Consider the following 17,028-nt stretch of genomic DNA (forward strand, 5'->3'; position numbering starts at 1 on the left):
TGTTCCCTCGGGGACGAGGGACTTTGTGGTGGGGGGGGGCTGTGTAGCGACCCGCACAGACAGCTGTGTGTTATGTGTTAGGCTAGTAGGTGGTTGTGTTGTACTGACCAGTACCCAGTGTTCGAGGGGTCCGACATGCCAATCAACCTGCTATCTGCCAATCACGGGAATGCCTGGAATGTTCTGATGCCGGGCATCCTGGCGGTTGGCGGAGTGGCGTGGAGGGGGGTTGGGCAGGGGGGTGGAGCATTGGAAGTTAAGACCAGGTTTAACCTTTGTTCTCCCTCTTACGTCTGGGCTTCACAAGAGAAGGTCACGGTTGGCTTGTGGGTTATCTTTCATTTATTTGGCGTGGGCTTCGGCTAAACAGTAGCCTGTGTAAAGTTGGGTTAATAAACCGTCAATTCGTAAACTCAAACCTCTGTCTGGACAATTGTTCCTTTATGATCTAGTCAGGTCATTACAATATGAAGCTTTCCACAGGTAACTGGTGTTAACAATGTCTAAAACTCTTGATTCTTAAACCAGACATTTTGCAATATAAATCTCAGATTCTCTGTAAAGCTTTCTATTTATCTGTAATACGTGTAGACTGTCAGCCTTAAATATTTATCATTCAACATACACTACACGACCAAAAGTATGTGGACACCTGCTCGTTGAACATCTCATTCCAAAATCATGGGCATTAATATGGAGTTGGTCCCCCCTTTGCTGCTATAACAGCCTCCACTCTTCTGGGAAGGCATTAATATGGAGTTGGTCCCCCCTTTGCTGCTATAACAGCATCCACTTTTCTGGGAAGGCATTAATATGGAGTTGGTCCCCCCTTTGCTGCTATAACAGCCTCCACTCTTCTGGGAAGGCATTAATATGGAGTTGGTCCCCCCTTTGCTGCTATAACAGCATCCACTTTTCTGGGAAGGCATTAATATGGAGTTGGTCCCCCCTTTGCTGCTATAACAGCCTCCACTCTTCTGGGAAGGCTTTCCACTAGATGTTGGAACATTGCTGCGGGGGACTTGCTTCCATTCAGCCGCAAGAGCATTAGTGAGGTCGGGCACTGATGTTGGGCGATTAGTAGTGTGTCTAATGCAGTGGGCATCATTGACCCCGGTCATGGACCCCCTTCTTCTACGCTGCTGCTACTCTTCTGTTTCTGATTTATGCATAGTCACTTTAACTCTACCTACATGTACATATTACCTCAACTAACCGGTGCCCCCGCACATTGACTCTGTGCCGGTACCCCCTGTATATAGCCTCACTATTGTTATTTTACTGCTGCTGTTTAATTAGGCTAGGTTGTAGCAACCTCATGATGGGTATAGTGAACATTTTACTATGATGTAGTAGCCTAAACCTAACTTTCAGAATGAATCAAACCAGTGTAGTTTTAATTCATCAATATACAGTATTTTGTGTGTAAATAGCATTTTATGTGCATGATATGAATGAAGTTTGTTGTAGTGACTGAGTAAGCCTAATTCTAAAAGTATGCCTCAACAGTGTCATGTTTGCAAAAGTTTATTGTGCTGAGCACACATTTAGGCAGCCAGGACCACAGGCCGGGACCACTCCGTAGGCCACACTGTCGGTCTAGCTCTCACTGCAGTCCAGTGCCATGGACATCGTTGAAGTTTGGCCTCTAATAATTTAGGAGGGCAACTTTATAAAGGCCTCCTCACAATGGCCTTATCATACAAGGCTCTATAGACAGATTTAAAAATACATAGGCTATTTTTGCGTTGATGATGTATGTATTGAAGTCAAGTGGTTCAACATTCAAGTGTATTTTATTGACAACATAGAACAGCTTGCACAAGGCGACGGTCGGTGGAAGTCTGGCGCCACCAAGTGGACAATTATTTGAGTTCCCTTGTGGCATCAACGCTTCCCGAGATATTTTATAAAAGATCAAATGTTATGTCCGTTTTATTATCTACAAATTATTTATTCAACCCCTATTTGATAGAATAATATTCCAATTTAGCTGTAAATCTGGTTTTAACTCAATAAGGATTTGTCTAGTTTCCGATTGGAGGGCAGATGACCGCGTGACTTTGTATCCTACCAATGTGTTACTTTGTATCAGTGAAAAGTGTCTTTTCCCGACGTTGATCAAATCCCGATCTATGCCACCATTTTTTAACAGCATCATAATCTTTGATATTTGATGTAAAGTTTACAGAGCTCATTTTGCTGTAAGCGTTTCCGGATTTGACGTGTCTGAGAACGGCACCTTCCTCCCGAAAGCATTGCGGTATCGCTTCTCGGCCTTTTGGCTAAGATCAAGTGTAGTATCTGTTCTTATCAGTTTAATATCTGATACGTCCCCTATCTGGGGACCATATATTAAATTGATTTTTGGAATAGGGAGATGGAATAGGGGCTTGCTCCGTCCACTCCACGCATCGACCTGGTATTGCAGTACCTCCAGGAACGGTGCACCCCCTGTCGTTGTAAAGAAAAAGCAGACGAAGCCAACCGGATGGTTCGTTTATTATAGTCATGATGGATATTGGGTTTAATTAAGCAAGTCTATGTCACTAGATAGTGGTCAGTCACCCATTTAATCAAAACAAATGTAAATAGTTTTTGATGCTTTAATGCCGTTTTTATGTGTATAAAATGATGTACAAAAATATATATGAGCTGTTTTCAAAGGAAATGCAACAATAAAACTTTTCCAAAAGAAAATATATGTTCTCTGGGAGACCCGCCAGGGACCTGTGGAAGAAAACAGGCCCTGATCTCATGTCTGCCAGCAGGGGAAGACCTAACGCCCCAGCTCGTGCTGTTATGGGGTGGGCCGAAGGCCTCCACCAAGCTCTGGCCCACCCTCACGTGTCTGAAGGACGCACTGTGGTCCTCCCGCAACCTGCTGGTAGCGAAACGAGTAGAGACCACCCTCCAGGCAGTGGCCATGGTAGTCACGGATGCTCTGGGGCGATACAGAAGAAATGGGGCCTCGACCCCAGGCGAAGGGTCCCCCACAACACCCAAGGTCCCGGCGGGCCATTTTTATAAACTATCTCTGGAAGCACTGCTGCCACAAGGGAACTAAAATAATTGTCCACTTGGTGGCGCCAGACTTCCACCGACCGTCGTCTTGTGCAAGCTGTTCTATGTGGTCAATCAAAACGCATTTGAACGTTAAACCACTTTTTAAAATGTTTAACTAGGCAAGTCAGTTAAGAACAAATTCTTATTTACAATGACCCACCCACCTAGGAACAGTGGGTTCAGGCGCAGAACGACAGATGTTTTACCTTGTCAGCTTGAGGATTCGATCTTGCAACCTTTACAGTTACTAGTCCAAAGCTCTAACCACTAGGTTACACCTGGCTTCAATACATACACCATCAACGCAAAAATAGCCGATGTATTTTTAAATCCGTCTGTAGAGCCTTGTATGATAAGGCCACTGGGAGGAAAAATTCCCTATGAGAAAAATGAATGGTGGAAAAACAATTGGAAACATTTCCTTGTTTATGGGTATTATGACTCCAGTGTGTGTTCGCTGCATGGACAGTGCCATTGAGGACTTAAGGCATTTTTAAAACATTTGTCAACTGGGTACAAGGATGGGCAAGAATGACAAAATACCATAAACATCAATGTATCAAAATAAACAGTTTTTATTAAAATACAGAAATATATGTGCAAGTAGCTTGAACAGCAACAACATTCTCAGTTACAGAAACCTTTAACTTGCTATGACAGTGATACACTACATGACCAAAAGTATGTGGACACCTGCTCGTTAAACATCTCAATCCAAAATCATAGGCATTAATATGGAGTTGGTCCCTCCTTTGCTGCTATAACAGCCTACACTCTTCTGGGAAGGCTTTCCACTAGATGGTGGAACATTGCTGTGGGGGACTTGCTTCCATTCAGCCACAAGAGTATTAGTGAGGTCTTTTTTTTGTTCGTTTTTCTTGCTTTAAATATGAAAAGTTGTGTTTTTTTTGTCCCACCACTCCCAGGAGATGTTCAGGGCCAGAGGCTGACATGTGAAGATCTGGGCTGGCTTCTATTCACTCCTGTCAGGGGGACAGTCCAGCACCCAGTATCATCTCCCAAACCCAGTACTCAGTATAGAACTCTGCCAGGAGAACCAGAAGTAGTGTTTATTCTTAGCCTGGGTACCAGTCAGTTTGTGCTAATATTCCACTCCTTGTTCTCAGTGTCATAAGCAAAACATATGACAAAAGGAGATTCTCATTTCATACAAGCGCATTTGTTTCCACGTTTCCTCTCCTTGCACTCCGCTCCTCCGTTACCTTTGACATTTTTCAAAAGCAGGCAAGGACGGAGGACACAAGTAGTCGAGGGAAAAAACAAATTGAGATCCTCCTCACAGAGTACACAAAGTGGAAGGTTAGCACAAAACTGGTCTGGGGTTTCCTGCTAATATGTTCTGTGGAATTTGGCCAGTTCAGTAGATACATAATGAACAGCTAGAGGCATGGTACTGTACTGCTGCTCCTGCTAGACTGTTTATTGAATCCTACTCAACTGTTGTGGGTGAAAGTTCATTCAGTCAGTGTGCACATGCCAACGGCCAATCACTGTATTGAGGATCTGTATTGACAATCAATGACACAGCACATGTCCTGGTATGTGCTATGGCCCTGGGGGTTTCCATGAAAAACACACACAGTATGGACACGATCCTATCGGTTTCTGTTAACGTCATGATTTTACAATACATAGATAATGTACGTCATACATTAGAATGACATCAGTTGTAATACCCACTCTATGGTATGGATATCTAGGAGATCAACGTGGTTTTAGGGTTGAAAGGATCTGGCCAGGGGTCTCCCCAAATAAAAACATGCAAGACGGGCCAAAACTCAGATTTGTGTTCTTTCGGCCTACATCATTTCACCTACAACATTTTCAACTCAATTTTTGACATTTCAGTGCATGTTTTATATCTAGAAACTTTTCTCTTTTTTTACCATGAAGAATACAAAATAAAAAAGAAAGTACATTTTTCTGGCATTATTTATTGTGTTGTTGTTCTTCTAATCCAAACCATGCCACAGGAGAACAGACACAATGAAATGACAATGAATGAAAGATTTAGGATGCGTTTGTAAATTCACTCTGGAGTGACAGAGAGCGCCAGAGTGCCGCTCTGGGCGTTCGTAAATTGAGAGCGTTTCGCTCACGGAGCGTTCAGAGCGCACATCTGGCCGAGGAGTAGCGTTGATCCGAGCGTTCTGGCCTCACAACGGCAGTCAAGCACACAAGCTAACCAGCTAAAATTAGCTAGCTACTTCCAGACACAAATGAGAGAACACCTCACTCTGACCATTTTACTCGCCCTAGCAGAGCTGGTAAGGCTTTTTTTCACGTTATCCAGAGCGTTGGTGACTAACTGTGCTGCTGGCAACAATTTATTTAAGCTTTTTGGCTGACGTTTACTGACACTGGCCATTCTGCAGTTATTCTGCGCTCTGACACTCAGACGGGAGTGCTCTGAAATCGGAGTAGATCGCCAGAGCGAATTTACGAACTCACAGTTAGTCCATCACAATTAATTGTTTTTAACATTTTCATGATGGTGGAGAAAAAAAAAGTTGTACAAATATTTAAAATGAATCCCATTTCAATTAGCATAGATAAGAACATAAATAACTCAGAAAGGTTGGTAACACTTTATTTGAAGGGTACCTAAATAAAAAGGACTTTATAATATTCATAAACCATATACATAACATTCATAAGCAGTGTGTAAGTATTTAATATGAATGTGTGCTTATGAATGTGCAATTTATGATTGATGAATGTTATGTAATTCTTATATAAGTACCCTTCAAATCAAGTGTTACTGAGAAGGGGAGGTTTTATCACATACACTACATGGCCAAAAGTATGTGGACACCTGCTCGTTGAACATGTCATTCCAAAATCATGGGCATTAATATGGAACTGGGCCCTCCTTTGCTGCTATAACAGCCTCCACTCTTCTGGGAAGGCATTAATATGGAGTTGGTCCCCCCTTTGCTGCTATAACAGCCTCCACTCTTCTGGGAAGACTTTCCACTAGATGTTGGAACATTGCTGCGGGGACTTCTATTCTATTCAGCCACAAGAGCATTAGTGAGGTCGGGCACTGATGTTGGGCGATTAGGCCCCGCAGTCAGCGTTCATCCCAAAATATGTTAGATGGGGTTGAGGTCAGGGCTCTGTGCAGGCCAGTTAAGTTGTTCCACACCGATCTTGACAATTATTTCAGTATGAACCTCGCATTGCTGAAACAGGAAAGGGCCTTCCCCAAACAGTTGCCACAAAGTTGGAAGCACAGAATCGTCTAGAATGTCATTGTATGCTGTAGCGTTAAGATTTCCCTTCACTGGAACTAAGGGGCCTAGCCTGAACCATGAAAAACAGACCATTGTTCCTCCTCCACCAAACTTTACAGTTGGCAGTACGCATTGGGGCAGGTAGCGTTCTCCTGGCAGCCGGCAAACCCATATTCATCCGTCGGACTGCCAGATGGTGAAGTGTGATTCATCACTCCAGAGAACGTGTTTCCACCATTCCAGAGTCCAATGGTGGTGAGCTTTACACCACTCCAGCCGACGCTTGGCATTGCATATGGTGATCATAGGCTTGTGTGTGGCTGCTCAGCCACGGAAACCCATTTCATGAAGTTGCCAACGAACAGTTATTGTGCTGACGTTGCTTCCAACGGCAGTTTGGAACTTGGTAGTGAGTGTTACAACAGAGGAGAGACGATTTTAACACCATACACACTTCAGCACTCGGCGGTCCCGTTCTGTGAGCGTGTGGCCTACCACTTCACGGCTGAGCCATTGTTGCTCCTAAACGTGTCCACCTCACAATAACAGCACTTACAAGCAGGGCAGAAATTTGACGAACTGACTTGCTGGAAAGGTGGCATCCTGTGACGGTGCCACGTTGAAAGTCACTGAGCTCTTCAGTAAGGCCATTCTACAGCCAATGTTTGTGGCTGAAATAGCCAAATCCACACATTTGAAGGGGGGAGGGTCCACATACTGTTGTATATATAGTGTATGAACATCTCTGAACAGTTTCTCTGGATTTACAAAACAAAAAAGTAAAGTAACAGACGTATCAAAATTAAAATTTTTATCTTCAAATAAAAAACTCTAAATTCTCCCAAGTACTGTACAAGTTTACAAGGAAATAAGTCTGGGTTAGTGAGTGTACTGTGAGAGTACTGTGAGTGTACTAGCCAGTAGTATGGTTTTTAAAACAACTTCATTTTCTACAGAAAAACTCCATGATGAGTTTAGCAACCATTTATTCAGCAATGTGAAATACAGGATTCAAAATGTGAGAAAGTCCCCTACAGAGCCCATGACTATTTTCACACAACCGAGCTGAACCGAGCCAAAGCAAGATATGGCCTGGTTACATATCCACCATTGTTGCTGGAACCGTGCTGGAAAGGACAATGTGAAAATAACAGATCTGACCCAGAACTGTACGGTTGGAGTCAGCACGATAGTGTGAAAATAACAGATCTGACCCAGAACGGTACGGTTGGAGTCAGCACGATAGTGTGAAAATAACAGATCTGACCCAGAACTGTACGGTTGGAGTCAGTACGATAGTGTGAAAATAACAGATCTGACCCAGAACTGTACGGTTGGAGTCAGCACGATAGTGTGAAAATAACAGATCTGACCCAGAACTGTACGGTTGGAGTCAGCACGATAGTGTGAAAATAACAGATCTGACCCAGAACGGTACGGTTGGAGTCAGCACGATAGTGTGAAAATAACAGATCTGACCCAGAACTGTATGGTTGGAGTCAGCACGATAGTGTGAAAATAACAGTTCTGACCCAGAACTGTACGGTTGGAGTCAGCACGATAGAACTGTTATTTTCACACTGACCCAGAACTGTACGGTTGGAGTCAGCACGACAGTGTGAAAATAACAGTTCTGACCCAGAACTGTACGGTTGGAGTCAGCACGATAGAACTGTTATTTTCACACTGACCCAGAACTGTACGGTTGGAGTCAGCACGATAGAACTGTTATTTTCACACTGACCCAGAACTGTACGGTTGGAGTCAGCACAATAGTGTGAAAAGGGTACGAAAAAAAATATTAACTTAATGTTAAGTTATAATGGTAGAATACACAAGGTCCAATTTCTAAATTTGGTTTTGTATCAGCAGTTTCTCTCTTGTTATGTCAGTCACTCAATTAGCCCATGTTAGAAATAAAAAATAAAACATTTTGATTGGTAAGGTAGTCTAGCCATGGTCAAATTACCGATCGGGTGTGGTCGCGACCCCATTGATTTTGTTAGTCACTCTCACTCAGATATCATATTTAAAACGGCAAACATTTCTCTCCACCCTACGGCAAAATGAGCAGAATTGTGGGAAATAGCAATGGTGTGGGTGTGGGTACACAGACCAGAGAGCCACTGCTGCCCCTCATGATGAGTTTAGATTGTGTGGCTCCCACCCCACATCAAAGTTGCCCATCCCTGATCTAGGCTGTTTTAAAATCAACCTAATCCACTGCCTTTGTAGTATTAAGGGGAAGGAGTAAACACCTTAAGTCAAACAGTCCCACTACCAGTCTCCTACTCTCCTCTTTCTTTCGACGTTGCACGCATCAACCAATGGTTACGTACCACATCATTGACTGTGTCGTCAGGCACCAGTTGCTATAACATATGATGCAGTTAGCTCGTACTTAAAATAGCTATCCAGGCTTTGTAAGATCTGGCATGCGTCTGCAAAGTCTGAGCAGAGGTACACGACCAACTTCTATGGTCAGTCAGAGTCAAATTACTGTTTGGCATGACAATTACACCACAGGAGTTGCCCAGACAGCCTGGTCCCAGAACGGTTTGTGCTCTGAGTCTTCCATTCGTCCATTCAAACTAGTGCATCGTTTTTAGAGACCTTCCTACTGGCTTTTCCTATATAAAAGTAAAGATAAAAGTATAAGACTCATTCATAAAGTATGGCACAATAACACTCATGTTAACTAATGTAAAGGGTCACAGAGACACTCATCTCTGTAGGGGACACAGTCTTTTAACAGAACAGGGTCATGTTCATTAGGGAACACAGCAAAAAATAATAATATTTAAAAACCATTTTTGCAACGCCAAATGAAGAAAAAAAAAAACGCATTTCTTATTGGAAAAGCCCAGGTAAGTCCTTCCCCGTTGCATTCTGTTCTCTTCCGTTTGGTGCCCAAATCAACACAACCCAATCATCCACACACATTTTTACAGGGCAGGTGATCAACACATGGGCTAAATGACCCTTTATGACCAACTAGCTCTAAAAACAAAGTGTTAGGTCATAGTGGACAATTAGAATGTGCAATCGTCTTGGAATAACTGCGGTTTGTTCCGGTGGTTAAAAGACCTAGCTAAATCAACCCCCAGCTATCATAGGAACATGATCAGTTATGATTAATTGTGTAACAGACAAAATATTACAGACCTTACAGCCTAGTACAGTCAATCAACAATGGTCACATTTACATTTTAAAATAACATGACTGCATGGCCACATCGTACATTGTCAGACTTTTGATCTGAAAATTAACTGTCTTTTTTTCCTTTTCCATATTGGAATTGATTTTCGATTTATTTTCAGGTAAAACCTAGAAATGTGTCGTTAATACCCTCTCTGTACTAAAGTAAGTGTACATACGAAATGGCACCCTAACACCTACAGTTGAAGTCGGAAGTTTACATACACCTTAGCCAAATACATTTAAACTCAGTTTTTCCACAATTCCTGACATTTAATCCTAGTAAAAATTCCCTGTCTTAGGTCAGTTAGGATCATCACTTTATTTTTAGAATGTGAAATGTCAGAATAATAGCAGATTTATTTCAGCATCACATTCCCAGTGGGTCAGAAGTTTACATACACTCAATTAGTATTTGGTTGCATTGCCTTTAAATTGTTTAACTTGGGTCAAATGTTTCAGGTAGACTTCCACAAGCTTCCCACAATAAGTTTTTGGCCCATTCCTCCTGACAGAGCTGGTGTAACTGAGTCAGGTTTGCTCGCTTTTTCAGTTCTGCACACAAAATGTCTATAGGATTGAGGTCAGGGCTTTGTGATGGCCACCAATACCTTGACTTCGTTGTCCTTAAGCCATTTTGCCACAACTTTGGAAGTATGCCTGGGGTCATTGTCCATTTGGAAGACCCATTTGCGACCAAGCATTAACTTCCTGACTGATGTCTTGAGATGTTGCTTCAATATATCCACATAATTTTCCTGCCTCATGATGCCATCTATTTTTTTTAAATGTACCAGTCCCTCTTGCAGCAAAGCACCCCCACAACATGATGCTGCCACCCCGTGCTTCACGGTTGGGATGGTGTTCTTCAGCTTGTAAGCCTCTCCCTTTTTCCTGCAAACATAACGATGGTCATTATGGCCAAACAGTTCTATTTTTGTTTCATCAGACCAGAGGACATTTCTCCAAAAAGTACAATCTTTGTCCCCATGTGCAGTTGCAAACCGTAGTCTGGCTTTTTTATGGCGGTTTTGGAGCAGTGGCTTCTTCCTTTGCTGAGCGGCCTTTCAGGTTAAGTCAATATAGGACTTGTTTTACTGTGGATATAGATACTTTTGTACCTGTTTCCTCAAGCATCTTCACAAAGTCCTTTGCTGTTGTTCTGGGATTGATTTGAACTTTTCGCACCAAAGTACGTTCATCTCTAGGAGACAGAACGCGTCTCCTTCCTGAGCGGTATAACGGCTGTGTGGTCCCATGGTGTTTATACTTGCGTACTATTGTTTGTACAGATGAACTTGGTACCTTCAGGCATTTGGAAATTGCTCCCAAGGATGAACCAGAATTGTGGAGGTCTACAATTTTTTTTCTGAGGTCTTGGCTGATTTCTTTTGATTTTCCCATGATGTCAAGCAAAGAGGCACTGAGTTTGAAGGTAGGCCTTGAAATACATCCACAGGTACACCTCCAATTAACTCAAATTATGTCAATTAGCCTATCAGAAGCTTCTAAAGCCATGACATCATTTTCTGGAATTTTCCAAGCTCTTTAAAAAGGCACAGTCAACTTAGTGTATGTAAACGTCTGACCCACTGGAATTGTTATACAGTGAATTATAAGTGAAATAATCTGTCTGTAAACAATTGTTGGAAAAATTACTTGTGTCATGCACAAAGTAGATGTCCTAACCGACTTGCCAAAACTATAGTTTGTTAACACGAAATTTGTGGAGTGGTTGAAAAACAAGTTTTAATGAGTGTATGTAAACTTCCGACTTCAACTAGATATAGTGCACTAGTTTGGACCAGGGATAAATAGGGAATAGGGTGCTATTTTTGATGCACACTATGCCAAGCTTAGCTTAGCCTTCAGTGACCTGACAGGCAGAATCAGATTTTAATTAGTGGTTATTTGTTCTATTCATTCTACTGCATCAAAACGTATATAAAATTTTTAAAAACTGGGACAAAACAAAAATGTGTGTAAAAACTAAGTGGACTTCCCTTTCCTTTCTATCACGTTGCGACCAGAACAAGTTGTTACGTCATGACCAGAACAAGTTGTTACGTCACGACCAGAACAAGTTGTTACGTCACGTCGCGACCAGAACAAGTTGTTACGTCACGACCAGAACAAGTTGTTACGTCGCGACTAGAACAAGTTGTTACGTCACGACCAGAACAAGTTGTTACGTCACGACCAGAACAAGTTGTTACGTCGCGACTAGAACAAGTTGTCACGTCACGTCACGACTAGAACAAGTTGTTACGTCACGACCAGAACAAGTTGTTACGTTGCGACCAGAACAAGTTGTTACGTCACGACCAGAACAAGTTGTTACGTCACGTCCAGAACAAGTTGTTACGTCACGTTGCGACCAGAACAAGTTGTTACGTCACGTCCAGAACAAGTTGTTACGTCACGACCAGAACAAGTTGTTACGTCACGTCCAGAACAAGTTGTTACGTCACGTCACGACCAGAACAAGTTGTTACGTCGCGACCAGAACAAGTTGTTACGTCACGACCAGAACAAGTTGTTACGTCGCGACCAGAACAAGTTGTTACGTCACGACCAGAACAAGTTGTTACGTCACGACCAGAACAAGTTGTTACGTCACGACCAGAACAAGTTGTTACGTCACGTCACGACCAGAACAAGTTGTTACGTCACGTCCAGAACAAGTTGTTACGTCACGACCAGAACAAGTTGTTACGTCACGACCAGAACAAGTTGTTACGTCACGTCCAGAACAAGTTGTTACGTCACGTCACGACCAGAACAAGTTGTTACGTCGCGACCAGAACAAGTTGTTACGTCGCGACCAGAACAAGTTGTTACGTCACGTCCAGAACAAGTTGTTACGTCACGTCCAGAACAAGTTGTTACGTCACGTCGCGACCAGAACAAGTTGTTACGTCACGACCAGAACAAGTTGTTACGTCACGACCAGAACAAGTTGTTACGTCACGTCCAGAACAAGTTGTTACGTCACGTCACGACAAGTTGTTACGTCGCGACCAGAACAAGTTGTTACGTCGCGACCAGAACAAGTTGTTACGTCGCGACCAGAACAAGTTGTTACGTCACGACCAGAACAAGTTGTTACGTCACGACCAGAACAAGTTGTTACGTCACGACCAGAACAAGTTGTTACGTCACGTCCAGAACAAGTTGTTACGTCACGTCGCGACCAGAACAAGTTGTTACGTCACGACCAGAACAAGTTGTTACGTCGCGACCAGAACAAGTTGTTACGTCGCGACCAGAACAAGTTGTTACGTCGCGACCAGAACAAGTTGTTACGTCACGACCAGAACAAGTTGTTACGTCACGTCGCGACCAGAACAAGTTGTTACGTCACGTAGCGACCAGAACAAGTTGTTACGTCACGTCGCGACCAGAACAAGTTGTTACGTCACGTAGCGACCAGAACAAGTTGTTACGTCACGACCAGAACAAGTTGTTACGTCACGTCCAGAACAAGTTGTTACGTCGCGACCAGAACAAGTTGTTACGTCACGACCAGAACAAGTTGTTACGTCACGACCAGAACAAGTTGTTACGTCGCGACCAGAACAAGTTGTTACGTCACGTAGCGACCAGAACAAGTTGTTACGTCACGACCAGAACAAGTTGTTACGTCACGACCAGAACAAGTTGTTACGTCGCGACCAGAGCAAGTTGTTACGTCACGTCGCGACCAGAACAAGTTGTTACGTCACGTCGCGACCAGAACAAGTTGTTACGTTATGACCAGAACAAGTTGTTACGTCACGACCAGAACAAGTTGTTACGTCACGTCGCGACCAGAACAAGTTGTTACGTCACGTCGCGACCAGAACAAGTTGTTACGTCACGTCCAGAACAAGTTGTTACGTCGCGACCAGAACAAGTTGTTACGTCACGTCCAGAACAAGTTGTTACGTCACGACCAGAACAAGTTGTTACGTCGCGACCAGAACAAGTTGTTACGTCACGACCAGAACAAGTTGTTACGTCACGTCCAGAACAAGTTGTTACGTCACGACCAGAACAAGTTGTTACGTCGCGACCAGAACAAGTTGTTACGTCACGTCCAGAACAAGTTGTTACGTCACGACCAGAACAAGTTGTTACGTCACGTAGCGACCAGAACAAGTTGTTACGTCACGTTGCGACCAGAACAAGTTGTTACGTCGCGACCAGAACAAGTTGTTACGTCGCGACCAGAACAAGTTGTTACGTCACGTCGCGACCAGAACAAGTTGTTACGTCGCGACCAGAACAAGTTGTTACGTCACGTCGCGACCAGAACAAGTTGTTACGTCACGTTGCGACCAGAACAAGTTGTTACGTCGCGACCAGAACAAGTTGTTACGTCACGACCAGAACAAGTTGTTACGTCACGACCAGAACAAGTTGTTACGTCACGTCGCGACCAGAACAAGTTGTTACGTCACGACCAGAACAAGTTGTTACGTCACGACCAGAACAAGTTGTTACGTCACGTCGCGACCAGAACAAGTTGTTACGTCACGTCGCGACCAGAACAAGTTGTTACGTCACGTCGCGACCAGAACAAGTTGTTACGTCACGACCAGAACAAGTTGTTACGTCGCGACCAGAACAAGTTGTTACGTCGCGACCAGAACAAGTTGTTACGTCACATTGCGACCAGAACAAGTTGTTACGTCACGTCGCGACCAGAACAAGTTGTTACGTCACGTTGCGACCAGAACAAGTTGTTACGTCACGTTGCGTCCAGAACAAGTTGTTACGTCACGTCGCGACCAGAACAAGTTGTTACGTCACGTTGCGACCAGAACAAGTTGTTACGTCGCGACCAGAACAAGTTGTTACGTCACATTGCGACCAGAACAAGTTGTTACGTCACGTCGCGACCAGAACAAGTTGTTACGTCACGTCCAGAACAAGTTGTTACGTCACGTCGCGACCAGAACAAGTTGTTACGTCACGACCAGAACAAGTTGTTACGTCACGTCGCGACCAGAACAAGTTGTTACGTCGCGACCAGAACAAGTTGTTACGTCACGTCGCGACCAGAACAAGTTGTTACGTCACGACCAGAACAAGTTGTTACGTCACGACCAGAACAAGTTGTTACGTCACGTCCAGAACAAGTTGTTACGTCACGTCGCGACCAGAACAAGTTGTTACGTCACGTCGCGACCAGAACAAGTTGTTACGTCACGTCGCGACCAGAACAAGTTGTTACGTCACGTCGCGACCAGAACAAGTTGTTACGTCACGTCCAGAACAAGTTGTCACGTCGCGACCAGAACAAGTTGTTACGTCACGACCAGAACAAGTTGTTACGTCACGTCCAGAACAAGTTGTTACATCACGTCGTGATGATCACGTCGTGATGATCACGTCACGACCAGAACAAGTTGTTACGTCGCGACCAGAAAAAGTTGTTACGTCGCGACCAGAACAAGTTGTTACGTCACGTCACGACCAGAACAAGTTGTTACGTCGCGACCAGAACAAGTTGTTACGTCGCGACCAGAACAAGTTGTTACGTCACGTCCAGAACAAGTTGTTACGTCGCGACCAGAACAAGTTGTTACGTCACGTCGCGACCAGAACAAGTTGTTACGTCGCGACCAGAACAAGTTGTCGCGACCAGAACAAGTTGTTACGTCACGTTGCGACTAGAACAAGTTGTTACGTCGCGACCAGAACAAGTTGTTACGTCACGTCGCGACCAGAACAAGTTGTTACGTCGCGACCAGAACAAGTTGTTACATCATGACCAGAACAAGTTGTCACGTCGCGACCAGAACAAGTTGTTACGTCACGTCGCGACTAGAACAAGTTGTTACGTCACTTCGCGACCAGAACAAGTTGTTACGTCACGTCCAGAACAAGTTGTTACGTCACGTCGCGACCAGAACAAGTTGTTACGTCACGTCGCGACCAGAACAAGTTGTTACGTCATGACCAGAACAAGTTGTTACGTCACGTCCAGAACAAGTTGTTACGTCATGACCAGAACAAGTTGTTACGTCATGACCAGAACAAGTTGTTACGTCACGTCGCGACCAGAACAAGTTGTTACGTCATGACCAGAACAAGTTGTTACGTCACGACCAGAACAAGTTGTTACGTCACGTTGCGTCCAGAACAAGTTGTTACGTCGCGTCCAGAACAAGTTGTTACGTCACGACCAGAACAAGTTGTTACGTCACGTCGCGACCAGAACAAGTTGTTACGTCACGACCAGAACAAGTTGTTACGTCGCGTCCAGAACAAGTTGTTACGTCACGACCAGAACAAGTTGTTAGCAAAAATACCAGATGAAGAGATGAGGGAGCTCTTGAACGTCACAAAAGGTCAAAGGTGAGAAGTAGTGAGATATGGTGGTGACCTTATGTTCTACCTCTGGAACCTCTTGAAACTAAACACTATGAGAATTCCATCCATAGGATTCCATGATTGCAGCAAAATGAGAACTTGATTGCTGAAATGCTGTCAAAATTCCCAACTTCAGTGTCCAGTCCACAGAACTTACCCATATACTCTTTCAGATACCTTCTTTTGTGTTACTGTCCTGAGAGTACAGTACTAACCAAAAAACAATAAAGAATCATATGTACATTTACAGTAGAAGAAATAGTCGTGTTTTTTCACTCATGTTATACTGAAATCTTTACAGACAGACAGTCAGTCAGAGACAGTCAGTCAGACAGACAGGTCAGACAGACAGACAGTCAGTCAGTCAGACAGACAGGTCAGAGAGTCTGCACGGAGAAACGAAGAGAAGAGCCTTGTGTCTTTTTGCTGTTGAGTTTGAAACATTGTGTCGTAATCACAAGTCCAGCAAATCTCTTTAATTTCTGGCTAAGATGGCTGACAAAACATTTCAACCAACCAGGAGCCTTGGAACATATGTGTGTTCTCACTCAGGAGGGACTTTGCAAATGGAAAGAAGAAAAAACACGTGACTAAATCTACATGTGATGGAACCATTCCTCCACTCCTTGGAACTCCATAAAAATAAAAAATGAAAAAGAATGCAATGGCTGATGGTCACTTCCACTCCACAGAATGACAAAATGGAGGAAGGTCAACTAAAATGGCGGATTTCAGTCTCACAGCGAGAGCCCCAGAAAACAGCTGGATGAAGACTGAAGAGGTCAGAGGTCTTCAGCTCCAGTGGTGGTCGTTGGAGGGGGTCTTTATTTGAAGAGGTCAGAGGTCTTCAGCTCCAGTGGTGGTCGTTGGACGGGGTCTTTATTTGAAGAGGTCAGAGGTGGTCGTTGGAGGGGGTCTTTATTTGAAGAGGTCAGAGGTGCTGCAGCTCCAGTGGTGGTCGTTGGAAGAGGTCTTTATTTGAGCTCTCTCAACTCCGTCCTGTTTGTCTGTTTGTAGATGGAGGGTCTGACGTATGGGGATGGTAAACAACCAGTTTAGGCCGTTCTTTGGGCGGAGTGAAGCACGTGTTGTATCCCACTGTTAGGTGTAAACCGGTGGGATTTGAATCCGGGTCTCCCACGTGGC

The 17,028-nt window shown here is 43.9% G+C and overlaps 1 non-coding gene across 1 annotated transcript; it reads left to right on the top strand.

Annotated features, from left to right (window-relative positions):
* The first annotated feature begins 2,265 nt into the window (after window positions 1-2,265).
* On the top strand, window positions 2,266-2,456 carry LOC120036122. The gene has a single exon (XR_005474413.1). It is a non-coding gene; the product is annotated as a U2 spliceosomal RNA (small nuclear RNA).
* The last annotated feature ends 14,572 nt before the right edge of the window (window positions 2,457-17,028 follow it).

The sequence above is a fragment of the Salvelinus namaycush genome, unplaced genomic scaffold (genome assembly GCF_016432855.1).
Source record: "Salvelinus namaycush isolate Seneca unplaced genomic scaffold, SaNama_1.0 Scaffold1212, whole genome shotgun sequence".
NCBI lineage: Eukaryota > Metazoa > Chordata > Actinopteri > Salmoniformes > Salmonidae > Salvelinus > Salvelinus namaycush.